At 42.5% G+C, this 26,962-nt stretch overlaps 1 protein-coding gene across 3 annotated transcripts in view; it reads right to left on the bottom strand.

The window, feature by feature from the left end:
• LOC137219250 (uncharacterized) overlaps positions 1–11,784 on the bottom strand; it is a 65,776-nt gene extending 53,992 nt beyond the window's left edge. For all 3 annotated transcript variants that reach the window (XM_067727542.1, XM_067727540.1, XM_067727546.1), the window contains exon 1: positions 11,472–11,784. The gene's annotated coding sequence lies outside the window, so the exon portion shown is untranslated. The remainder of the gene's footprint in view (positions 1–11,471) is intronic.
• Between the last annotated feature and the right edge of the window lie 15,178 nt (positions 11,785–26,962).

Below are 26,962 nucleotides of genomic sequence, written 5' to 3'. Positions count from 1 at the left end.
GATTTTAAGGTGAAATCATAACATCAATGTATATCATTAAAGTGTTTTATTGTAATTACAGAAATAGTCAATGCCAAATTATGTGCACTATATTATTTTCTGCATTATTCTTTATCCCATTCTCAAAGTTAATACAGCCTATTATATCTCATTCATTCTTCTGACTACGGCTGCACAGCAAGCAGATGTCTCCATTGAGCAATCCACAATGAATCCGAGATCTTTTTCCTGAGCACTTACAAGTAGAGTAATTCAGAGCCCATCAGTGAGTGTGAGCTGTTTCAATTGTTCCTTCCAGTGTACATTAGCGTGTACTTGTCTACATAAAATTTCAAGGAATCACAGATATTGGAGATGGAAAAGACCAGTTTGTTTACCAAGCCTGAAGGAAATAATCCTATCAGTTCATGATATTTTAATGATGCTTATTAATAATAATTACAATAACTGTTTATATTACATGGTTTCTTTCATTCTAAAATCAGTAAGATGATACTTTTTTTTAAAGCAACATTTCTTTTCTAAAAGGGAACTGGGGCTCGGACATCAATGTTAACCATACCCTACGCCAATCCAACGAAGCCAAGAATTCGACTCAGTTCAGTTCAATAAACACCTCTGAGCACCAACCACTTGTAAGGCAGGGACCATATTGGGTATTTTGAGGGACACATCGGTGAATAGAACCTAAGGCCCTGTCCTCTTGTTTATTATCTGTTAAGGGATTTGTGATAGTGAACACATATGTATAGCTATTATGATCATTCCAAGAAAAATACAAGTAACATGGACACCATGGAGCTGGAGAGATTTCTCAGGCTCCAGGAATTGAGAAAGACTTTGTGAGGAAGGTGACATTTGAGCCAGGCCTTGAAAAAAAGATGAGCATATAGTCCATTGACAGAGCTTGGGAAAAGGGGACTTGAGCAAAGAACCAAAATAAATCAAAACAATAGATCTTAGCTGGGTTTCTACCTCACAGCGTAAAGACAAGTATGGACATTCTCAGTGCAAGTGGATAAGGTACGTATGCAGAAGATGTCTACTTGGCCTCTATAAACAGGATTAAGATGTGGAAACTCCATTTAATTAACAACCTGAAATAACAATCAGAACACACAGACTACCAATCATGAATATACTTGTGGAGACAAGACAGAATGTTTTAAATTAGGATGTCTCAAAAAAATTTCAGAAATCCTGGTATTGTATGTAAGGAAAATTGGGAAGTCCCAATTGCAGAGAAAAATCTCCAATCAAAGTGTAGATGGATAAATGACCTATCTGCCGGTACCTTAGTACTACTTAATACCACTCAATACAGCTGAGAACTGATACTGGTGTACCATTTGGCCATTGGAGGGATTTGCAGGCCCTTGCTGGTTTGCTGGACAACTATAGATCCCCAACTGAGGATGCACAGAATAGAGGATTCCATTTTATGATTCCTTCAATAAAAATATAGATAAGTATAGATGAGAAAAATGCCAATGTGCCTCTATGATTTTTTCCTTTAATTTTTAAAAATTTTAAAACATTTTTAAATTGAAGTTTAGTTGATTTACAATGTTGTGTTTCTGCTGTACAGCAAAGTGACTCAGTTATACATATATATATTGATACATTCTTTTTCATATTCTTTTCTATTATGGTTTATCACAAATACTGAATATAGTTCCCTGTGCTATACAATAGGACCTTGTTGTTTATTCTCTATGATTAATCAGAGTAAATATTTCTCCACTTTTAGTCAAAGAGCCTAATCTTTGAAAACTCTATCATCTGGCAATATATTACCACAGTAGTTAGCTACTTTATACCACCCTTTATAAAACCCTTGACGTGAAGAAAAAGGAAGCTATAGAAGCCTTCTAGTACTTTGATATTCGTCCCCTCAAAACCATTGCAAATGCCAACTCCATCATGAAGCCTTCCCAAGTTCCTTCCACCACCATTCCCTTCACCACCAAATTAATGTTCTCTCTCTTGATTCCACAGTCCTTCGATCCATTGCTATATGCTTTATCATTTGTTGTGTGAGCATCTATCTCCCTCCACCAGAATGAAAGCACCTTAAAGAGAGAGATTCGGCCTTACGCATTTTGCATTTCCACAGTGTCAAGCCTATTTTTCACTGCCTGACCCACAATAGACATTCAACACATGTTTGTTAAATCATTTCACCAGGTCTGAGAGACCTTATTTTGACATATTTTAATTACTAAAAAAATTTTCCTTTTGAACCCTTTCCAAAATTTGCCCTTGCTGTCTAATCACGGCACTCAGATTCAGAGGCAGCATAAGTGTGTGTATGGCTACCGCTATTCTTCATCAATCAGCATGTTTGTCTGGTAGTGAACTGCAGAATCATTGCCCTAAATCAGACCTGAATCTTGACTTAGTCACACTCACATTCATCAACTCTGTGATTTTGGAAAACTTTAGAGTCAGACTGACCTAAGTTCAGATAGACTTACACACAAGCTCTGGTTGTCACTTACTAGTTGTACGACTTTGGGCAAGTTAAACTCTCTAGACCTTAGTTTCCTCTACTATGAGATGAAGACATGAATAGCACCTATCTTGGTTTAAATATGACAACACGTGTAAAGCTCAGTGCTTTACACATAGCAAGTACTCCATTAAGTATTGTTATTGTATCCTCATTCATAAAGTAGACATAACACCTGAAACTTATATAATACTGTACATGTACCTCAATAAAAAATAGAAACAATAATACAAGACCTGCAGGACTGCTATAAGGAATAAATGATATGACAAGCAAAATTTTGCCCAGCACATTGTTTAGTCAATGTTTCCTTCCTTCCTATGTGCTAGAATAATTGCTACAATTGACTGAGCACCTATTACATTCTAGGTAATGTGTACCAGTCACTTTAAATATATTATGCCATCTAATTTAATTCATATAATAAGCTATTGAAATAATAATCATTAGCCCTATTTTACAGATGAGTAAATTGAGTTTCAGAGAGAATAAATAACCAGCCCAAGGTCCCATCACTAGTTGATGACAGATTATTCCAGAAGAAGCTAAAGATAAGAGGAATCAAGTACAGAACAGAGAAGTAGAGGAAGAAAATACAGGAAGAGAATATAGGCAGAAACTCCTTAACCTTAGTATTCCTATTTGTCCTCTAGCCCCCAATTCCAGGATGATACTTGCTTTTTTTTTTTCCATGGCTTGCAGCATGTGGGATGCGGGATCTTGGTTCTTGGACCAGGGATGGAAACTGTGCCCCCTGCAGTGGAAGCACGGAGTCCTAACCACTGGACTTCCAGGGAAGTCCTGATGCTTGCTTTTTAAACTAGCCTCTGGGATCTATACCAATATAGTCTCCCTTTCACTATTCACCTACTTTCGTTTTCAATAAATATATGAAATGATGTCACTCATTAAGAAGTAACTCTAATACACTTCCCTCTCTCAATTTCTTTCCTGGTTATAAATTTGCTAGTTGTTCCCACGGTCTCATCTCAGTTATAATAATCATCATCCATGAAACATTTTAATTTTTAATAGTCTGGTTATCCTTAATTTCTTAGACTTCCATAATGGGCTCATAATAGACATGTCAAGTACATTTGTTGCCAGCTACATGGAAGGGAAGATGGCCCTTCAAAAGGCAATCCAGTTTTGTACCAAACGACAATCCCCCGTTCCCACCCACCTCCCTTTGCTATAACACCCTAGACTAGAGGTGTAGTTCTGACCCTTGGGCAACTCCAATCACAGGCTGGTTAAAGTCCTGTAAGGAAGGGCAATGGAAAGATGAGTTGGATTCTTTCTTGGGAATCTGAATTAGGGAATTCTGAGAGAATGAAGCAATTAACAGGGAATACTACAAATGGAAGAATATAAGGACAGAAGCTATGAGGAGGAAGCCAGGAAGGAAGTAGGGTAGAGATGGTAGGGTTTTGGACATGGGGGGGGATCTTGGCAAGTCAAAGAAGCAACAATTCCATGTAAGCAAAAGCTATGAGATTGAGAGCAGTTACTCAGAATAAAGCTAGAAGACCAAACCAGCAGGTAGCAAAAGGAGCCCAAGTAAAGCAGACACACAGTGAGAGGACGGGATGGATAGAAGACAGAAAGTTACCCCTAGAGCTGCTTCAGTAGCTGAAAGGTTTCTAATTCTGATTCCAGGTTCCATCTGTGAGCATGCTCACAATGAACGCCCCTTTTCTTGAGGAAATTTCAGTGAGTCAGTTCTTTGCAACCAGAATGCCTTTTCTAGAGGGTTCAACACTTAAAACCTTTTTTAGAAGATGAAAGTTAAGTTGTACTGTTCCCCTTCTTTGTTTCAGATGGGTCACAATTGCGGATTCCTGGAAGTCAGTCACTCACCTTACTATCCTGATTGTCCCGACTTCCCCAAATATCTCTATATTTTCCCTGTTCTGAGATAGAAGAAAGTTCTCTTCAGCTACTACCTAAATATCAAAACAAATTTCACCAACTCATTTATCACCTGATTCTTTGAAATAAATAATAAACTCTTAGGTAAGGGAAGCACAAATCCAAGAATGGGTAACATGACAAATAAGCTGTAGGGGAGAAAAACTGGACATAAGAAAAAGGGGATTCAAGGGTATAAAAATACTTCGTTATGAATGTGTAACTTATTCTTTGCAAGGGGGGAGAAGAATGAATACCCTAATATAAGAAGTTTCCGTAGATTGTATAATTTAAGATTTTTACCTGTCATTCTTTCTGTATTTAGTTAAATTTATTAAGAAGCTATATTTCAATATAAACTGTTTATTCATTCAACAACATTTATTGATCACCTGCTCTGTTTCACCCGATGTTAGGCATTAGGGGTACAAAAGCCAAAGACAGCCCCAATCCTCGATGGGGCTACAGACCAGAGTGGGAGCCAGACGATTCCAGTGCAGCGTGATAAGGGCCACATAAGTGAATGCCCAGCCCAGGAACAGTGGAGCAGAGGTAGGGTGGTTTGGGTCTAAGGAGCTTTCCAGAAGAAATGCCCAGGATCAGTTTTAAAGGAGTAGCGGGAGTTGGCTTGGAAAAGACAAGGCAGAAGAATGTTGCAGGCAGAGGTGCCTGGGCACCGGCACAAGAGCTAAAATCCTGCATTCTTTAGAGTATGGTTGCCTTAAGCAGCCCAGTATATCATGGATTTCTGTACAATAAATCACCACTCCTCAGAGCAAGTGTGCCCTTGACCTGCATTCAAAAAGTCCCTTGTCCACAGACCCTCAGTGAAATTTTCCTCCTCAAACATATACTAACTACACAAGCCCCAAGGGTTATAGAGAGTCCAATATATCTAGTATTAGGCAAGATAAAGCTACCTCAAGATTCACAAGTTTCTCTTCTGAACAAATGATGGCTTGGCTTCTTTCAACCACCATTACTGTTAATTTTGAGTTTGTGAATTTATTTTTCAAGAAAAAGAGTGATTCTGGTTTTCATGGAAATCATTTCAGTTCTCCAGAGCTTTAGATTAGAGGCATGCTGAATCTTTAAGTGAATAGCATAAAAATGCTTTTGATAATTATTTATATCACTAAAAATTAGATTGACAGCAATAATATGTACAGTATTATTTTCCATCATAGTTTATCATTTATCAATAACCAAACATTACACATATTTCTAGAGAGTATATTCTTAGATTCTAAAAAGCGTGCCGGTATACTATTTCACAAACCTATTCCTGTTTCCCATCTTTAAAGTCAATAATGTCTTTCTCTTCTGTATCTCCTTCCAAGGATTGTTATGTAAGGTTAAGCAAGATATCCAATGTCAGAAATTTTAGGCAATCAAGAATAAAAGAACAATATAAGTGAAAAAATTATTATATGTGGTTTTCAAAATTCCCTTCCCTAGTTAGAAAGTAATTATATATTATATACTATTTTTTTCCAGACAGAAATAAGACCAATTCAAAGAGACTCAGTGATTTACTAATTGTCAAAGCAGCCTTGAACTGGTCCCCCTTGCTATAAGGAAGATGATATTTCTAAAACATGGCAGAAGAACTTACTCTGGGGTTTTAAAAATTGCATTAAAAGCTACCATGTAAAATTTTTAAATTATATCTTTTCAAAGCTTTAGCCAATTTCAAATGAATAGTGCTTGGAATTACGCATAGAAAACATGCTTAATAAAAATGTCATTCACTCTCAACCCTCTTTGTCCCACTCTTGGCCACATTTCAGAAGCGATTTATTACTCACATCCTAAAGGCATCATATATATATATATATATATAGATGCACACATACATTTATTTATTTATTTATCATCATATCAGCAAGTCTTCAGCAATATCCTTCAGGAGTTGCATATCATAAAGATTATCAACAGTCCTGTCATCCCCAAAAGCATAACATTAAACATACAGCATGTATCATAAACACTATAATTGCTTAAACTGGTCCCTTGCATCCTCAAAACAGCATGTAAGCATAATGCAAAAAGGAACAGCACAATTTCTGTGAAAAAGCTGTGAGAATGGTGAAGCTAAGAGATGTACCCAGTGCCCGTCCATTTTAAATTCATACTTATTATACAGGAAGACATGCATTCAAAATCGTCGATTCTTTTGAAAATGGTTCTTAAGTCTCCTTGCACATGTGCCTACATGCTGACTGGCAAATTCTCTTAACATCCATAAGTTAAAATCCCACTTTTTCCTATTGTGCTTTTCACTTCAAAATGTCAACATAGTTTGGGTGTAGAGGAATTAATCCCATATATCCACAAAAGTCACACTTCCCCTTTGGTAACCATAGTTCTTGAACTGGGCCTTGTGTAAGGTGACCAAAAGACCAGATTCATGGAAGATCCTATGCATAGAATCAGAGAAATACTCAATAATGCAGCTGGAAGGAAACAGAGAGGATTTAGTCCAACTCGTTCATTCTAAAAGAGGTCCGGAGAAGAAGAACGGGGAGTCAGTCCTAGGTCATAGATTGGCAAATCCCAAACCAGAAACTGGTCCAATGTACTTTGTAAAAAAACATGTAATTATTCAATAAGAAATGGGGATCCCTCTCTTCTGATCAACATTCTAAATCTTAGTCTTTAAAAAGGGGGCCAAAACTAAAGCAATTATTTTAATGCCATGTCAACACAGTACTTTTGACCCGAATATCATGGTGATTTGGTGATGACCTCACCCCTTTGCTTCTCAACTCTTGAAGAGATTTAACCTAAATGGGGAGATTTAAGCAGTTGGCCATCTTGCCCCTATGTTCTTGTGAGTCCTTGGATGAGACACATAACCTTACTCAAATATAACAGAAGGATAGCAATATAATTAACTAAACAATATTATTTAATTACAAGAAAGGACTAAGCAGATATCATTTTAAAGTGGATTACCATGTCAAGACTTAAAGGAAATGTAGAAAATTTCCATTTTACATCTTATATGTATGTCTCTTTGGGAGTGGGTGGGGCCACAAAATTTCCTTCAGTAAAACTACATGCAAAAGCAATGCTTGTAACCAAGGAGTTTTGGTACTGTCTTCCATGTTGTACTGGTTTTAACTTCAGTAGGACTAGAGGCTCTAGCACTTTTATTTATACAAGTATCCACACACTGTACCTTTTAAAATATCATCACAGTCTTCATTCTTATTCCCCCAGAGTTAAGGATGACTGGGATCACTGCTGCCTGGCTCCCCAGTTCTGTTCAATCTTTTCCCCAACCAGATTCTTGTTTTCTTCACTTCTTAACTCCCCACTCAGATTACCCCTCTCTTTGGATTACTCTTCCAAGGCAACTGGAGCACCTCCCCTAAAGGCAGCTCCCCAGTGAGTAACAAGGGGGCTTGGGGGGAGTGTCTCGGAAGTGATCAAATACATGCAGATGAAGTCATACAGCTCACAGGAGAAGGCAGTGGCCACAGGTGCCAAATGCAGGCGACTACCCAAGCGCCGCATAGGGCGGTTGCGACAATGTGGGTCAGCAACCTCACTGAGTAACAATGTTGGGTGCGTAGAAATGACTCTTTTTCACATGACTTGACCACACAACCTGTGTGGAGTCTCAAAGTATAGGCGCCAGACCTATGATTTATGTGGGGGTGGGGGGCATATCTGTCCTCCTTTTAAACTATGAAATTAATCTAAAAAACGATGGATTGACAACATTGAAGACAACACCTCTGAGTACTGAGAAAGACGCGATGTAGAAAATAGTGATACAAGCGTTAACACAAATCTGCCTGCAAGGAAATAACTGGCATTTCAATCAAATATTCTCTCCAAACAAGAACGTAAGTGGGGTGTCGGGGTGCTCCTACCTTTGACCTCATAAAACCAGTAGGATTTTAATAACCCAACCAAAAGGCGACCCATGGAAGAGATTTTAAAAATGTTCTCCCTTTATAGATACGTGTCCTTGTTGGTAGGGATGGGCAAAGCCATTTCATTACACTACTATCTTTGCAATTCCAAGATGACAGTGATAACGGAAGAGTGGCCTGCAGCTAAGTGCTTAGTATCAACTGGAAGAACTATGGAACAAGTACAGTGAGACAAGAGCCTCACTAACCACATGTCCCCCGCCCATGCGCATCTGGTTTAACAGTGCACAGAGGCTATAGCTAACGTGAATCACCCAGATAATGACAGTTATATAGGCTGGCTCACAATGAGCGTGAACTTGTTTAATAGTACAAGTGTAAAAGGGTTAGCAGACATTATTTGTGTCTCTGTTGTATTGTGCAGAGGAGGGTGGCGGGAAAGAGAGAGAGGGAATTTTCTGCTGTCTTTGGAAACACTGGACTCCGTGTGAGTAGGAATGCCACCAGCGGAATGCAAGTTGGCCAGGGCAAGAAGTGCTCGACCACAAAGGCAAAAAGACAGTTAGCTTATGCCTAGTTACAAACTTCAGGTCAATGACTTATACAACTTTATGCCCTGCATTATCGTATCTGCATGCTGTTCAATGTATATTATCAATCTTTTAATTACTAATTTGTTTATGCAGTTAACGTTGATTCTACCACCAAGACTGCAAGCTCCCTGAGAGCAAGGGTGCATCTGCCTTGTTCTTTCCTACATCCTCAGTGCTCAGCAAGGTGCCTGATACATAGTAAGTGCTCCTAAAATACTAGTTGAATAAACAAGTGAATGCACGAATGAATTCATGCAAATTCATGTTGTGACACATGTTTGCCACGTTTGTGCCTTGAGCAGGGCTGAGCGTGCTGTTATAACAGAGCACAGCAAAAAGAACTCCAAAAGGCGCCTCTCTTTGGCTGGCCCAATGCTGGGGTAGGCAAAGTCAACTGCGGAGGCCAGGTAAGGGTGGCTGGCATAACGACTGACACGCAGGGCACTCTGAACCCCAGGGTGTGATCCAGATGCAACCACAGCTGCATTGAGCCCCCTCAGATCGTTGCTGGGCTTTAGTGTCCTCATTTAAAACTTGAGGAATAACCTTTCTTTTCCCTTGCAGTTCTGAAATTCTAACCATTTAGGAAGATATCTGGACCCTGAAATCTTGCCAGAGACAAACCATGGTAAGACCTTCTGTTTACAAAGTAGAAAACAATTAATTTCTAAACTATGAAGTTCCGTTCTAGTTCAACGAAACATATTGGGGGGTAGGGGTGGCTTCTTGCCAGATCCCAGCCAGTTGATACCTTCCCTTCATCCTTTCCCACACCCAGAAGTCAGGTTCTCTAGGCCTCAATGGGAAGAGCATAAATACTCTCAACCAGGGCTGGTGCTTTGCTTCAATCTCTAGCTATCACAGGCAGTCAGTCTGATAAACATTTGCAGTTAGAATGGAAGGAAGCACAGCCTCCCAGACTTTTACCGATTTTTTTTTTTTTTTTTTTGGACAAGTGGCAGAGTCACAGAAAACCTAGAATTAGGTAAGAAAGCAAAATTCCTTCAGAGAATTCAAAGACAGCTACAACTGAGAGCCTTGAAACAATCACTGTTATAAGAACAGAGGAAGGGAAACCCACCGTTCAAGAAAATAAGCAGACCTCTTTTTTTCTCAAAAAAATTTTTTATCTGACTATGAGGCACCGATTTTAGTCCTTTACTCGCATCTCTCAAGATGTCACTTTAAAAAGCTAAGGTTTTATCCACAAAACCACCAGCGAGTAAATAGCCTTCTCATTCTTACCCTCACACACACAGTAAGATATTTACTCTCTGATAAACAGCAATTGTAAATAAACCTTGTTTAATCTCTAAAAGCCAAAATAAAAATCTTTAACCTCCAAGGTAGAGTTTATAGATGTGCCTGCACGCCCTGCCAGCGCCAGAAAACACAAGGTCTTGAATAAACTCCTATAACGGGAGGCGTATTTTCTGTCTCAAGCATCTTACATTGACCTTCTTTTTTAAAAAAATATGTACCAAGGAGGAGGAAAGGGGAAAACCCAACCCCTCCCACCCCATTCTCTGTACAAATCGGCCAATAAATCTAACGAAAAGACACAAGAGAAAAGGACAGAAGCCAACAGGTGGAAAAAGGCTTTTTGTTTCCTTAGAAATGCTCAGACACTTGATCTGTGTTCCCCGGTCTATTTGTCTCAGGGTGTCTTAATGATGGTTTTATTATCGTGATGATGATGATCAAGAACAATGATAACACTTCTACTTTGTGATTCACAGCATTTCTAGCTCGAAGCTTTCTCCACGCGTTTGAGACAGAATGGTATGTGTTCCGTTTTACCAAATCCCAGGGAGGCATGCAGCATCCCCGGTCGGCTCTCTGGATTTTACAGCCGGGGAAACTGAGGCACGGGGCAGCCCACAACTGCTTCACGGTCCCTACCACCAGAGAAATCCCTGAGACGGGAAAAGTTTCTGGATCGTCTGGCGGCAGAGTTCTCTCGCCCTCCCTCCTAGCCTGCCATGCCGCTCTTCCTCGGAGCGTCTGGGCTCGGGTGGTAAGGATTGGGGTACCTCCCCTTCACGACGGGCCACGCCAGGGCAGGGTGTGGGAAGTCCACACACGCACACGCACACAGGCACACTCGCACACACAAAGCTCTGTGCAGTCTCTGCAGGCACTCGGCAGAGCGTCAGACGGCCCTTGCTCAGCCTGAGAAGGCACAGCTCAAGCTTGCAAGGAGGCCTCCTTGGGCTCCGGGCTGGGGCTGCTCCGAACGAGGGCTCTGCCCTTCTCTCGCTCTCTTTCAGGCTGCTCTCTCTCTCTTTTATTCCCCCCTCACACCCTCCACCCTCACACCCTCCTCCCATCCCTCTCCATCCACCCCTTCTCCCCCAACAACCCAGAGGCACAGATCGTGTTACTGGGGTTCCCTAGAAAGAGGGGCCATCCCCAGCTCTGAGCGCCTGCAAAGACTTCCAGGGGCAAGGCTAGAGCTCCAATTGCAGGACCCCAGCGCTCGTCCTGAGCAGCGCAGAAATGAGACCCCGACTTCCAGGCACGGGCGAACCAGCCTGCCACAGAAGAAGGAATTGTTAGGGCTCTTACCTTTTTTATGAGGAGAAATTCTGGAGAATCATTTCTGAAACTGAGGGGGGAAAGTGAATGAAGACAAAAAAGACCCTTTTCCTGCAATCCCTGGCCTCCTGGTATCAAGACACTAGGACAACATCAAAGCAACTTAGGGGGAACACTTTAGGGGCCTATTGTCTGCTCCGGTCTGATCTGTTTTTCTTCTGACTCCCCCTCTTGCTGCGGTGACACTTGGTACGGCCCAGGCATTCATGCCAAGTAGCTTTCACACATGGAAGCTTGTCTCAAGCAATTGCTGACAAGCCACAAACAAGACATTCTCCCTCCCTTCTCCGCGCCCCCCTCCTCCCCCCTCCACCTTTTCCTCCCCCCCCCCCCCCACCGTCTCCCCTCCTCCTTTCTTCTGAATGCAAACTAAAACTCTCCAGTGACAGGCAGGCTCGCAGGCTTGGCCTAGCTGCGCACGCAGACACACACACACACACACACACACACACACACACACACACACTCTCTCTCTCTCTCTCTCTCTCTCTCTCTCTCTCTCTCTCTCTCTCTCTCTCTCTCTCTCTCACGCAAGCAGCTCAGCTAGTTGCTGCTGCACTGGTGGAGTTAAGAGACAGGAAAAAGCCGAGGCTGAGTTGGGGGCAGGGAGAGAAAACGAGAGGGAGAGGGAGAGCGGGAGAGCAGCCTCCTGTGTCCTGGTAAAATGGCAGAAGAGAGGTGAGCCCTCTGCAAAAACAGCAGTGGCCACTCACGTGTGCACACAGACACACACTGGGAGGCAGTCTGAGCTCCAGGAAGAGTGAAATCAATGACTCCACAAAGGAAAAAGCCTTGTCCCGTCAGCTGCAGCTTGGGGGAGTGGGGAGATAAGAGAGTGGGTGGACCCAGGGCTGGGGTTTCTGTTGAATGTTTAGGTGGTTTTCTTCTTCACAGTAGAAAAAAAAATGTGTTCCCTAAGGATCTAGTCTTTCTTCACTGCATAATGGAGTCTAGAACTGAGCTACTAGTTAAAATAAAACCAGGAAATGTGGTAAATGTGTGAGTAAACTTAACTGTGGGTTCAACTTGTACCCAAGATATTTTTAAGTGGAATTAAAAATAATTTTTTTTTTTTTAGCAGAAACCCTAGAGAGCGGTAGCAAGGAGAGTAGTAACAAGTAGTATAAACTCTGGGAGCTGTGAAGTGTGATGCTAAAGTTACTGATTGCCAAGCTGCTGGAATTTATGGAGGGTGGGCACTGAGAGTTGGAGGGGGGAAGGGTGAGTCTCTGTGAGCTGTTTTCGAGGAATGAGGGGGGAATGAGGTAGGATAATGAACATGGCAAGAAGCAAGCAGGAATTTGATTGGTGTGGAGGGAGGAGGAAGGTGGGGGTGTAAAGGAGGGAAGAGAAAGAGAGGAGGAGAAAAACCACCGCATTAAAAACGAAGAAGAAAAATGGAAGCCCAGAGATTGAAACATGCGGAGTAAATGAGATGGCAAAAGAAGGCATAAAACGTGAGCAAAAAGGAGCACAAAGGATGCGCAAATTTGCAGATGGCATGAAGTCAGGAGGGCCAGTCGAGATCAAGAAGAAGGACGGGATGATTACGTGACATTCATATTTTTAGCCAGTTGTGGAGTTATAAACCTGACAAGGTCTTCTTTGCCTGGGCCGGGACGGTTACCCTTCTACAAGCAAGACCTGAATGGAAGCTCAGCTCCTAACTGGAGCTACCAGATCTGTGTTTTGCAGGAAGGTTATTTATATCCTAGTCCTCTGACTCTTCCTCTACAAAATGCAAATTATGTGAACACACAACACTCATTCCTTCGTTGGGGTACAATAAAGAATAAATTATGACTTTTTACATTTAACGCTAGCTAAGTGGCTCGTCACTACCTAAAAGTCACCGCATCAGACACATCCTTGTTCCTGCTACCTTTTCCCCTTAGTTTGCTTCTCCATTATGGCTGATCCCTAGAACTGTCTGTTCCGACCCATATTCATGATAATAATGGTGATGATAATGAAAATAGTTCCTTTTGATTGAGTATTTACTTGATTCTCAGCATTTTCCAAGCATTTTTTACCATGAAGTCATTTCTATTAAGATCACCTCTATCTACAGATGATAAAAAATGAGGCACAGAGAGGTTAAATAACTTGCCTGAGGTCCCACAGCAAGGTAAAGATGGAGCTGAAATCAGCCTCAGGTCTGTGTGATTCTAACGCTCCAGCATTTACCCACCATTTTATGTCCTCTGACCTGAGTAGCACAGGTTCTCCAGGGCACCCCAAGTCCACTCAGCCATGTAAGTGCACGGTTTCTTTCTGCACCCCATGGCTAGGTTTGGATCCTCTCACGTTGAGCCAGGGGACCTTCTGACCTCTCCTTAATGGGCTACTGATTCACCGTCCACTTCCAAGTGGTGGTGACTCACTATATACAATGAGGCCTCCTAGTCAAGAATTGCATAAAGGGTCAACTTGACCTTTAATGACTGTATGATTTACAGATTGCCAGGCAATGGAGAAAGGCAGCTAAGACCAGAAAGGCTTTCCTTCCTTAAAAAAATTTACAAAGCAAACTAAGAACACCCACAAGGTGTTGATGGTAATGATGATGATGACCAGAGCTAACATGTATTAAGCACGTATCTATATTAAACAACCCCATAAAGTATAAACTATTATTGCTCCCATTTTCCAGAAGAAGAAGCTGAGGCACAGAGGTTCAGTAACATGCTACGTTCACTCAGTCAGGAAGTGCTAGCTGAGCTATGGTCCCAGGCAGCCTGCCTCCCCAGAGACTGTGCTCTCCCCCACTCTACTGTACTGCTGAGGGAGTGAAAAGAGTAGTTCCAATTATTAGAGTGAAAATCTAAGTGCTCAGTGAGAGAAAGAGGAGAGAGGCAATAATAATCTTCATATTTTCACATGTTCTCCATGAGTAGCTAATGAAGAAGAAAGCATGTACCAGGGCCCCCAAACAGCCCCAGTTTTCTAATTCCTCCACAGTCCCACCTGGCAGAGGACAGAGAATCTCCAGCCTCTGGGTCAGACATGTTGGTAGGAAGAGCAGGTCAGACTGTCTTGCCCCCAGCAGTGATGGCTTCTACCTGCCACCTCTAAAGAGAGAAAAGAGAATCCAAGTGGATAAGTGAACAAGGTCAATCATGAGTGTTTCTAAGTTTATTCTGCAAGACTTCTGAATGTTAAGCATGGAGTGTAGAAGAAATTACCCTAGATTCTTGGGCAGAAGACCTCGTGCCAATTCTACCACTCACCAAGCCCTTGTCCCTGAGCTTTGTTTCCTCAATTATAAAATGAGCTAATGACATTAGCTCTAGAACTCTCTCCAGCGCTGAAATGCCATCATTCTAATAATTGTCCAGTTGATGAGGAAAAGATTAGCAGCCAAGGTAGCTGATGAGATGTGTGTTTGTGTGCATGTGTGCATATGTGTACTGGAGAGGTTGGTGGCATAAAAGGATAGGACAAGAAAGACCCCTGTTGGGCTGGTCTCCCCACATAATGGCGCATCCCTTCCAAAATACCTTCTACATAGTAGCTATTTTCACTTTGTTTTGTTTCATTGCTAGAATTTCCACCAACTACAAATGTACATGCAAAACTAATAATCTTTTTAATTGAAGTATAGTTGATTTACAGTGTTGTTCCGATCTCTGCTGTACAGCAGAGTGACTCGATTTTATCCAGATATACGTTCTTCTTTTAATATTCTTTTCCATTATGGTTTATCCCAGGAGATTGGATATAGTTCCCTGTGCTATACTTTAAGACCTTGTTGTTTATCCATTCTAAATGTAATAGTTTGCATCTACCCACCCCAAATTCCCAGTTCATTCCTCTCCCTCCACCCCTCCCCCTTGGCAACCGCAAGTCTGATCTCTATGTCTGTGAGTCTAAAATTAATAATCTTTTTAAAAAGCAAAACTCTAGAGGGAATAAGGAAAATCAGCCTCTTATACTTCAGTGTGAATTATTTCATTAGTCTGCTTTCCTCCAAACACCTAGTTCGTATCCAACAGTCATTTAGATTGGAGGGTGAAGTGGAAAGACCAGGGGAGGAGCAGGTAGGTAGTTTTAGAATTTAGAGGACTCCTTGGTGTAAGGAAGGCCTGATCTGGAGGTTGCTCAGAGCAAGAGAAGATAAAGGGGCACTAAAAGATGGCATAAACTATGAGAAAGAGAGGAAATACTAAAAGCAAATAGTCTGTTTCAAAATTACTTCTGGGGCAAGCCTGGAGTTAAAGCAGGGAGAAGGCCTTTGCTTTATCTCCCTCCACACCCCTTTCCGCCCCTTTCCCCCCCTTTCCCTGCAGCTGGCACATACGTATGATAGGTTTCTCTGGGGTCATTGTGGGGCTTAAGTTCCATCTAAAAGACGGTTTTTATGAAGGAAAAATGCTCAGCTTTCCAAACACCCAACTTACAAATTCACCCTAAAAAACCCAGCCCATTCATAATTTGATATCTATCTATATGTATATGATTCATAATAGATATCTACAGGATATCTATCAATACATTTAACTGTGGGGAGAAAAATGTGGGAGTCAGGAAAAAGAGGCTTTTCTCTCCACATTTCTCAAAGGTGAATTGTCTGACATAAAGGAGAGAATCAAGCAGAAAATCAAGAAACAAGTTTCAAGATTTCCTAAGATAAGGCAGCAGTTTAGAGGCAGGAAGGTTTAGAACTCAATCTAGAAAGAGCCACCTCTTCTAATCATAATTTTAATAAATTATATAAAAATATACCCCCCCCCCCATGATTAGAAGGCAGTGACGTTTCTGTGCTCTGGAATTAAAAGAGCCGAGTTCCCATATCAGTGTGCTTATAAGCTAAATGACCTTGGCCAAGTCTTTTAACCTTTCTGAGCCGCAGTTTTATGATACTTCACATGATATCATGAAGTAATGATCTACTATGTCAATGAGCTTTATAAAGAGTAAAGTGCTACACAAATTTTAGCTGGTAATATGTAATAACATGTAATAAGAATAAGAGCACTAACTACGTGCCAGGCATGCTCTTTTCCTGCATTATCGCATTTAATCCTCAGAACTCACTTTATGAGTAGAGTACTACTACAGGGACACAATATAGTGTGGTGTTTACATACTTGGTCTCTAGAGCCAGACATGGCATTGAGTTACAGACTCTGCTACTCTGTGATTTTGGACAAATTACTCAACCTTTTTCAGTTTCAATTTCTTCATTTGTAAATGAGGATATTAATAGTACCTTCCTCATAGGATTATTTTGAGGATGAAATGAGATAATGAGTGCATGTGACATAATTAGCACAGTGCCCAGCACATAACAAGTAATCAACAAATGTGAGATGTTATATTAGTTCTCATTTTACAGACTTGCTGAGATTAAGTGCTTTGCCCAAGGTCACACAGCTCATAAATATAAGGGTCCCAAAACGTGGTTCTGTTTGATCCAAAGCTCCTGCTCTTTAGTGTTTTTTATGTTGTCTATCTCACCATCGACGTTTTTGAACCACAGATAATTGAAAGGACATACTAATTGCATCATCATTTGTTTTACCTTTATGAGCTTCCCACTTGAACTATTAGTCTGCAAACATAAGCAGTCAGGGAATATATTTTCCATACAGAGCATCTTAGAGAAATAATGTTATCATTTAAAAATACTACTTGAAAAGATCCCTCAAAGTAATCCAGAGTGGAGTTCAAGCATCTCAGAAAAGTACTGTGACAAACTCATGTTTTAGAAATTTAAAATTATTAGTTTAAATTTTTCTTTCTTTCTTTCTTTTTTTTTTTTTTTTTGCTATGCCGCCCAGCTTGCTGGATCTTAGTTCCCTGACCAGAGATTTAACCTGGGCCCTTGGCAGTGAATGTGCGCAGTCCTAACCATTGGACTGCCAGGGAATTCCCTCATCTTCTTTTCTTAGCTAAGCTTCAGGTCAGTAAAGAGCATTTAGTGACCAAAAGCTACAGTATAGAAGAAAGAAGAATAAGGTATCCAGGTAATCCACAAACTGTAATATGCCTCCCCCCAAACTTTAAGAGATGGGTAGAAAATTGAGAACTACAATTTTTACAGGCCAAAAAAAAAAAAAAAAAGTTTAAAGGAACACAACTAAGTTGAAATCACGTATTAACAAGAGATACACATTATTGAACTCTGAAGAGAGATAGCAGGTAAAAATAGACCATCATTGTAGTGGGAAATAGAAATTCCCCTCTCCTTCAGAATAAATGAATATAGCTTCTTCATTCTTCTTAAACAATAAATCAGAAGAATGGACTCACATGTGGGTACACTGAGAGGATAACCATTCTGAAAGTGACCAACAGATGAAATGCCCCAAGGTCTTAACAACATTTATTTTTTGTCCTTCTAAATGAATTAGAAACTTTAATTGTCAGAATCAAGAGAGTAATACAACCAGATTTTATACTTGAGACTATAAAAAGGATGTTGCACACCAAAAAGTACAATGTAATTTACATGCTATTTGCTATAGTTACCAAAGGTTGTATATAAGCATTTGTGAAAACACTACCTTTCAGAATAACTATGAATCACAGAAGAAATTATCTATGCCATTCTCAGAGGACTCTGGCTGTGGTAGGGCAGACATGAGAACTGGCCTGTGAATCAGATCAGGATGTTAACACCATTTTTTTAAAGTACAGTTATTTTATTTTATTTTATTTTTCTCCAGGCAACTTTCTGAAAAAGCTTTAATTGTTGCCAAAGACCTATGGGTGCTTTTAAAGGAGTCTGATTAGGTGATCAAGGATAGTCAGAGATCTGCTTGAGTTCATATGTATTTCATTTTATTTATAATTGTTATTTAAGTGGGGTAACTAACGATAAATTGAGTTCTGTGCAGTTCATGAGATGTGGCACATATGTATGTGCACACCCACACACAGTCCTCTTGGGAGAAAGTTCAGCCTTGAACTACATTAAGTACCCCAACATTGAAAGTCTTACATTGTCTATTATGAACAAAGTATATATGTAATAATACAACTGGCATTTTAGTGGGACGGAAAATCCATTTTGTCTTGTCTCCTCTCCCTTCTGATCAGGATGTAGAAGGGAGCTTAGAAGAGCCTGAGAAAGGCCTCAAGAATCAATGTCAGCCAAGGCAAGGAAGGCACAAACTAGAACATGGTGCATTTGCCTTGGGCTGTGTCTGTAACGCCTCTTCCCTGAGATCAGCTTCTGCGTGAAGCTTGCAGCTCATCAGAGCAGAAAGAGGCAGCAGAGCTACGGGTGGGAGCAACTGGTTTTGGTAAACAATGAGCGAACTTCTCCCCCAAGGGAGCAGATCAGAGGAGAAATAATAAACGGTGGAGAGAAGCTCTCCAGCAGTTACAAGTCAGCCAGGAAAGGGCCGCCTCTCCTGATTGACCTTGGTGGCTGCAGCAGCTGAGCTTCCCTGGCCTTGGTAAAAGGGCAGAGGGATTCAGGTATGATCTGGGGCACTCAGCTGCTCCCAGGCCTGCTTAGAAGCCAGCATAGGCAGCAGCTACCTAGGCCACTAGCCATAGCTAAGTAATTCTCTGCTCAAACTGGCCTTGAGTTCACTTTGGGCTGACTCTGAGAGGGATACATATAAAAGGATTTCTTACTAGCCTGGCTCCAGAGCTCAAGTTGTTCCGCCCTGCAGAGCTGGAAGGAGATAATTGCTCTGAAACTATTATAGTTGCATTCATAGTACATCTGGACCTGAGGTTGTTTGACCTCTGAAAACCTGGAATGGAAATAATGCAATTACCTGAGCTAAAGACAATTTAATTAAAAAAAAACACAGAAGCCAGGAAAAGAAAATTTATCTTTTACGCCACAAGTCTTTTGCCTAGCAATGGAATGTGTACCTTTCATAAAGATGAAAGATGCTTAAAGACTGAATAGAAGGTGATGTTTTCAATTCAATTCAATAGCAGTTGCTATGACCTGTTGTGTGCAAAACACTGTACTGGAACTGGGGACACCAAAATGAGTGAGGCTCTGTCCCTGTTCTAAAGGAGCACGCTGTCTAGACAATGGAAAAGAGAGACACACACAAGTAACCACAAGCCATCATGTGACAAATGAAGCCAGCAAGTATCACAGGCATTTTGAGGCGTCTGCCCAACACATTCCCTCTGTTCTTGGCGAGTAGCTCCTGGACTACCCACTCAGATAAGCTTCAGCACTTATCTTTATACTATGCAACCAGTGCCCCCAGCCAAAAGATCCTCTCTCCCAGAAATTCAAAATTAGGACTCTCAGAAGTGAGTTGATCTGTGAGCTCTTGAACTGAGAGGACTGCTGAGAAAAGAAAAGTAATGCAATCAGCCTAGTCAGAACGGTAGAGATCGGAGTCCATGTGGCCTGAGAGAGAAAGAAGATCCCTGGTTGTCAGCTTTGGAAACCATGGCTTTAGCTCTGGTGGTGGCTTCCTGAATTTAGGTTCCTTAAGATGTTCCTGATTCTAAATCGCTCCCCTCCCTCCCTCCTCCTAGACTAGAGCTAATGAGTTCCTTTTTCTTGTACCCAATAGAGTGAGAGTGAAGCTCAGTAATTCGGTTCAATCCTTCTCAGTTGGCGAGCACTGTACGAGTTCCAGATGCACACCAAATAAATTGAACTCACAAGACTTTGAGGCCTAGTAGGGATTCTGGTAGTGGGGAAAAGTACACTATGTAGTACTATAAAAGAAGGGCTAAAAGAATCTGAGAGGGGAACAGCATTCATTTCTTCAAGGGAATTTTGGGAAGCCTTCACAGAGGATGCGCATGTGATCTGAACCTTGAGTAGGATTTTAGTGGATTTGGTGGAATAATGCATTTCAAGCAGAGGAAAGGGTGCTTCCTACTGAGAAAGCAGGAAGGTTATATTAAGATATTACTTCTACGCTTCACTGCCTCTCTAATTTTCAACCAGGCTCCAGAATGGCAAGCTAGTTTGCTCCCTATGACCTGTGGACCAAATCCAGCCTGTTGCATTTTTGTACAGTACAGCCTGCAATCTAAGGATGATTTTTACATTTTTAAACTAATGGTTGGAAAAAAATCAAATGAAGAACAATGGTCACGACATGTGAAAATCATATGAAATTCAAATTTTGTTCTCCGTTAATAAAGTTTTATTGGAACACAGCCACCCTTATTCCTCCACACGTGGTGTACAGTTGCTTTCACACTGAAATCACGGAGTTAAGTAGTTGCGAGAGAAATCATATGGTCTGCAAAGCCTAAACTATTTCTATCTGGCCCTTTGCAGAAAAAGGCTGTGGACCCATGTCCTATACTTCAGCCTCCAGAGGTTTCCTTTGAACATCTGGGATGTGAAGTTGTAGCCTCCAGAGAGGGTACATCAAATATCCATTTATAGACAAAACGGTGTATCAGTATGTACTTTGTAGGGTTGTTTTGAGAATCGTCCATAATACCTGTCAAGTGAATAAAGAGATGTGAAATAGTTTACATATTTTGGATCCCATATTATATACAGACACAGATATAGAGATATCGGTATAGATAGGAAAAAAACTGAAAAAAATATGCAAAGAGCTATCGATATTGATTACTTCTGAGATGTGAATTATGGAGAACTCTATTTATAACACAGCAATGTTAATAATATCAATAATAATCACCTTTAGTGACTGCTTACTGTGTGCCAAGCACCGTGCTCAGTGCTTTATGTATATAATATCTTATTTAAATTTCCCAGGAGCCCTGTTATGAGAAGTATTATTGCCCTCATTTAACAAATGAGGAAACTGAGGCACAGAAGAGTTAAGTAACATGTCCAAGATCACCCAGTTAGTATTAGTAGAGCCATAACATAAACACAGGCAGTCTGAATCCAGTGCTTTCCCTCTTTCCAGCACACCACACTCGCACTTCTTTTGCTATGTATTTCTTGTTAGATATTTCTAACACCGACCATCTATTACTTTTTTAATTAGGAAAAACACATACTTTATAAATAAATATGTAAATACATAGCATGGTGCCCAGGCACATGGTGATTGTTGACGACGATGATGATGATAAAGAGGAAGATGATGATGACAACTTACATGTATTGACCTCTTCCTATGATCCAGGTTCTGGTACAATGTACCAGGCACTTTGTATGCTAGTTTAATTGAGGAGGTATTGGATAACTTGTTATTCCTGTCACCGTCAGGTGTTTCTCAGAGCTCCAGAGATGGGCTGGGGCTGTGTGGGTCTGGGATGGAGCGTGACATCACAAGTCTCCATTCCAAGGGCTAGGGAGAAGCTGTTCTTAATACTCCCCCCACTTCCTTGCCATTGTAAGTGGCCTGGGAATGAACAGGTATATACAGGTGGACCAAATGGCTGCTGGGGTCCAGTGAAGAAGGGTTCTAGTCTGATTCCAGCATCTACTTTCCAGCTCTGTGATCTCGTTCTAGGCCTTACATTGTCACAGTTGGGCATATTTGTCCTGTTTCTCCAATTCCCCCTTGTGTAGCAGGGCGGTAGGTGTTCGAGGCCGCTGGGGAAGGCCCTGCTGCCCTACTGGCAGGCCTCCCATAGCCTGAGAATCTCTCATGAAAGATTCATTCCTTTGGGTTAAAGCTTTGCCAAGGAGAGGTGACACATTAAGCCACTGACACCGTAGCGATTTAATTTCATGGAATCATAAGATGTTAGAGCTAGGAGCCTCGTAGAGTCTAAAGCCTCATTGTTCCTACCTCTAAACCCATTCTTTTCTTTTTCCCTCTACAATGGGAGAGGTGTCCCTGCTCCTGTCTGAACTAATCCTTCTCCTTGTACTCTGAATCCCACACCCCCTCCTTCTCAAAGACCTCCCTTTATCCATTATACCTTCCCTTTCCATACCACCAGCCCTCCCCCTCTGCTGGCTTCTTTCCATCAGTATTTAAATAAGCTCAGGACTCCCTCATTTTAAAAAATAAAATAAAATAAAAAGCCTCCTGGGGCTTATACCCCTCTTAACTACTACTGCCCTACCTCACTTCTTTCCTTCTCAGCCAAACTTCTTACGAGAATTGCCTATAAACTCTAAGGGGCAGACCACAGAACTCCAGGTTTTTAGGGCAGGCATATGTTTTGGGGGACCTGGTTCATCCTGGAGGAGGAAGAGTAAGTGGCACAGAAATAGGCTGAGGAAAGGAGGAGAGGAAAGTGGGAGGTCCCTGTGGACAAACTGCCTATTCCATACTTTTACCTAAAATCAATACTAACCCTTCACAGCAACAAACAAATTATACTGGTTTCGGTAACTTTTCTGAGTATGCCACCTAGGTACAATGGGGGATACCTTCTAGTAATACTTACCACATCACTGCCTTTGAATTGTTCACAGTTTCATCTGGGAGGCAGGATATACGCACTCAATGAAGATATCAATACCAGAAGTGCGTGATTAAGGTTAAATGAATGATATAAATTCGTGGTCCTCAGACCACAGCATCAGCATCACTTTGGAATTTGTTAGCAAGGTAAATTCTCAGGCTCCACTCCAGGCCTACTGAGTCAGAGACTGGGGATCCCAGCAATCTGTGTTTTAAAATGCTCTCCAGGGCTTCCCTGGTGGCGCAGTGGTTGAGAGTCCGCCTGCCCATGCAGGGGACACGGGTTCGTGCCCCGGTCCGGGAAGATCCCACATGCCGCGGAGCGGCTGGGCCCGTGAGCCATGGCCGCTGAGCCCGCGCGTCGGGAGCCTGTGCTCCGCAACGGGAGAGGCCACAACAGTGAGAGGCCACAACAGTGAGAGGCCAGCGTACTGCAAAAAAAAAAAAAAAAAAAAGTTCTCCAGTAAACCAGTAGACAATTTCAGATCATTTCCAAACTTAATTGTACTTCTCTGCTGGTGGAAGAGCAGGAAGGATCTGAATTGAATTGGGAACTTGATTGTTAACAATACTCATAAACTAGTGTGTGACACGGGTACACGATGACGGGTGTGGGAACAGGAGCTGCCACTCTGCAATAGCCCAAATTTTGTCCAGTAATAAGTTGGACCTGAGTTTAAGCCAAATGGAACCAACAGGTTAGAGATTAATTAATTAATTAATAATTAATAAAATGCCCTCCAGGAGATCCTGATGCAGAGTCTAGAGACCCAGTGGTGTAGGCAACAGGGACCCCTGGGGCTGGAGGATCAGGTCAGACTCATGGGGCATTGGGTACTTAAATCTGATTCAATGAGATAGAGCGAAGGGTAGAGGGTGACCCAGGAAGGATGAACCGGGTCAGTGAAAGTATAGGGGTTGGAATACATAAACTACATAAAGGCTGGCGGGAGAGGGTATGGTGGATGAGGAAGGTGGGGAACCAGGAGCTGCAGCCGGGCCGAAGGGGAGGTCCCTGCAGAGGATGAGGGCGGGGCCAGGGAGCCTTAAACGCAGCTCTCCTGTGGGGAAATAGAAACCTCTTCTGGCCCTCTCTATAGACAGGGCGCCACCTCCTACATCCCATTTCTTTCTCCCCTTTACCTTCACAGGCATTCTCTCCCAGCCTCTCATCTCCAGAAGCGAGGCTCGCCCCCCTCCTTTGATCTTCGCTGCTCTGATCCAGAATGGTCTCTTTCCCTGCCTCCCCATCAGTACTTCCTCCTTCCTCCTCCGAATCCGCCCCCTCGCTCCTGCTACAGATGAGAAATTATAAACCACTCCTTTGAAAAAATGTTCCTAAAGAGGCTCCATGATTTGAACAAGTTCCTATTGAAAGCGTCAGGGGAGCTACACCTGCCTCTTAGATTCTGACAGTGCGTACCAGGGATTCATTCAGCATGAATCAGAGGATGGTCGTCGGAGCCGGCTTTTCACTGAGCCTCACGGTTAAGTTCCACAGGGTCCCGCGGAAGGCTGACGGTGTGGTTGGAAGCAGCTCTCTGTGGGAAGTCCCTCCCGAAGCCCCGAGGAATGCTGTAAGGCCGTGTGTCCTTGTTTCCCAGCGGGACCTGCTCTCGAGACAGACCCTCCAAACGCACGTTTAGGCTCTGATGTTTAGAGCACCTTATTCCCGGAGAGGCAACTTGACGTTATGCGATGTGCAGTGGGTGGTGAATGCGCAAGGGATTCCTTCTGTCTTAGAAGCTTTCATCAGAAGGCCAAGGTTTTGTTTGCTTGTTTGTTTTTGGCTTCCAGCCTTGTGGGATCTTAGTTCCCCCACCAGGGATTGAACCTGGGCCCTCGGCAGTGAAAGCGCAGAGTCCTGACCACTGGACAGACAGGGAATTCCCAGAAGACTGAGGTTTTAAGTTTGAGCTCTTCTGTCTGCTAGCCAGGTGATTTGGTCTAATGCAATTATCTTCTCTTGGTTGCCTTATCTGTAAAATGGGGATAATGAATACCATCTGACAGAGTCACTGTGCAGATCAAATGAGAGGTAAGAGTGCATTGTAAATGACACCAGCCCGTATGACACCCCAGTGCTGTGGTGGCCTCTGAATCGGTCCCCTGTTCTTCCATCTTCTCCACACTCCTTTAGAGCTTGTCCACTGTAGTGAACTGGTTTTCCCAAAATGTGATTTTTATTATGTGGCAGGATAATATTCCAAGATATTATCTCTCCTACTCCATTTCATCTACCAATATTTCTTTTCATCCTCTACCTTTCAGTCACTAAGTGGTATAAGGAACAAGAAAAACAGAGACAAGCTGGGACTCCTCCAGCCTTTCACCACCTCCAAACCCGGAGACACATCACAGCCTTGACAAGGAGCATGTGGCTGGGCGCCTCGTGGAGCTGGCCTGCACACCTCAGGAATGGAGATGTCTCAGGGGCCCCAGCATGGAAAGTAACAACAGTCAAGGATCAGCTGCTGTCCCCAGGGCTTGCTAAGCCTCACAGAACTTGGTCTCCACCCTGCGCATGGCAGTGCTGGCCCATCCTTGCTGAGGTGTTATTTTCACCGCAGGGTGGAACGGGGGGCTGGAAATAAAGTTCTGTTTTGGTTCTTGGATATTTTAGTTTGATGCTTGACATTTCAAAAGCTGTTGCTGACCATGTTGTTTCCCTCATCAAAGGGCCTCAGTGACTTCTTACTGTCTTCACACTCAGGTCCATATGTCATCCTGTCATCTAGGCTCTCTACTGTCTAATCAGCCCTTTACACATCCTAGCCAGTCCATCAGATTTCCTCCAGCTCAGACCTGGCTCCTGAGCTCCTGCTGAGCCTAGCCCACTACCCACTAGGGTCTCCACCCCAATGTCCTCAATGCATCATCTCACACACTCTTCTTTTACTTCTTCTGGTTCCTGTCACTGCTGATGGCCCCACAAGAAATACAGCTATAGGAGCCGAGCTCTGGGAGTCACGCTAGTTCTCTCTCGTCTTTAATCTATGTATGCATCAAATTAATCACAACACCCAGTAGGACCTATTTCCTAAATGGTTTTGGACTCTGTTTCTTTCTCTTCATTCCCACTCCCACCGCTTTAGCTCTGGCCTCATTCTCTTTTATTCTGACTATGGCTCTGGCTCCTCCCCCCTCCCCCCTCCCCTCCCCAGCCCTCCCACACCGCAGACAGAGAGATAGCGGAGCAGACAGAGAGGTAGCAGGGCCTAGGGGTTAAGAGTTTGGTCTTGGAAACCAAAAATCTTCTTACTGCTCCTACTGCTTGAGTGACCTTAAGCAAGTTTGTATCTCTCTCTGGAGTTGATAAAGGTCATCGTGAGGTTGAGGTTTATAAACCGCAGTTGGCCCTAAATAATGTGAGACATTGTTCTCATTATCTTTCCAAAATGCAAATGTGGTATGTCATCTCCTCTGAAATCTTTCACTGATTGCCTCATCCCCTGAATAAAGCCCAAATTCCATAGAATGTCCTCTAAATGCCTCAAGATCTGATCTCTACCCGTCTAACTACCTTGTTTCCCATCAGTCATTATCCACCCTCCACCCTGGCCTCCAATGTCCTTCCTAAAGAGCCTTTACGTGCTGTCCCTCGTGGCTGCAGGGCCTTGGCTCCCCTGTGAGCCACTGAGCCCCCACCTCATTCCCCAGGAGGATGACACCGTTCTGTACCTACTTTACACAGGCCTCTATGGTTACACTCATCACACTCTGGTATACTTTTGTTCTTCATGTGTGTGCCTCCCCCATTAGACCAGAACCTGCTTGAGGGAAGGAATAATGTCCTATTCATCTTTCAGACCCATAACGGATATTTCCAAAAAATTTTGTTCCGTGCATTGATGAATCAACAAAATAAAAGCCGTGTTCATCCCTGCTAACGTGAGTTTCCTCCTAGCGACTTCCTGCTTGGCACGCCACCCCGTGCCCCCATCTGTTTAGATGATACCAAGCCTTCAAATCAAATCAAGTCTCACCATCCTCAGAAAGCCACATGAGACTATTCAACTAGACCCCTTGGTTAACACCAAGCAGGCCTCTTGGGCATGACCCTGTTCTGCCCTGTATTGGAGCCATTCTCATACAGATCACCACCAATTCTTTATTAAAGTATCGGTTCTTTGAGGGCAGCATTTAGCTTCCTGAGCTCCTTATCCT

Source organism: Pseudorca crassidens, chromosome 2, assembly GCF_039906515.1.
Source record: "Pseudorca crassidens isolate mPseCra1 chromosome 2, mPseCra1.hap1, whole genome shotgun sequence".
In the NCBI taxonomy this organism is placed as follows: domain Eukaryota; kingdom Metazoa; phylum Chordata; class Mammalia; order Artiodactyla; family Delphinidae; genus Pseudorca; species Pseudorca crassidens.
Note: the sequence above shows the minus strand (reverse complement) of the source record. Positions and strands in the feature narration are given on the sequence as shown.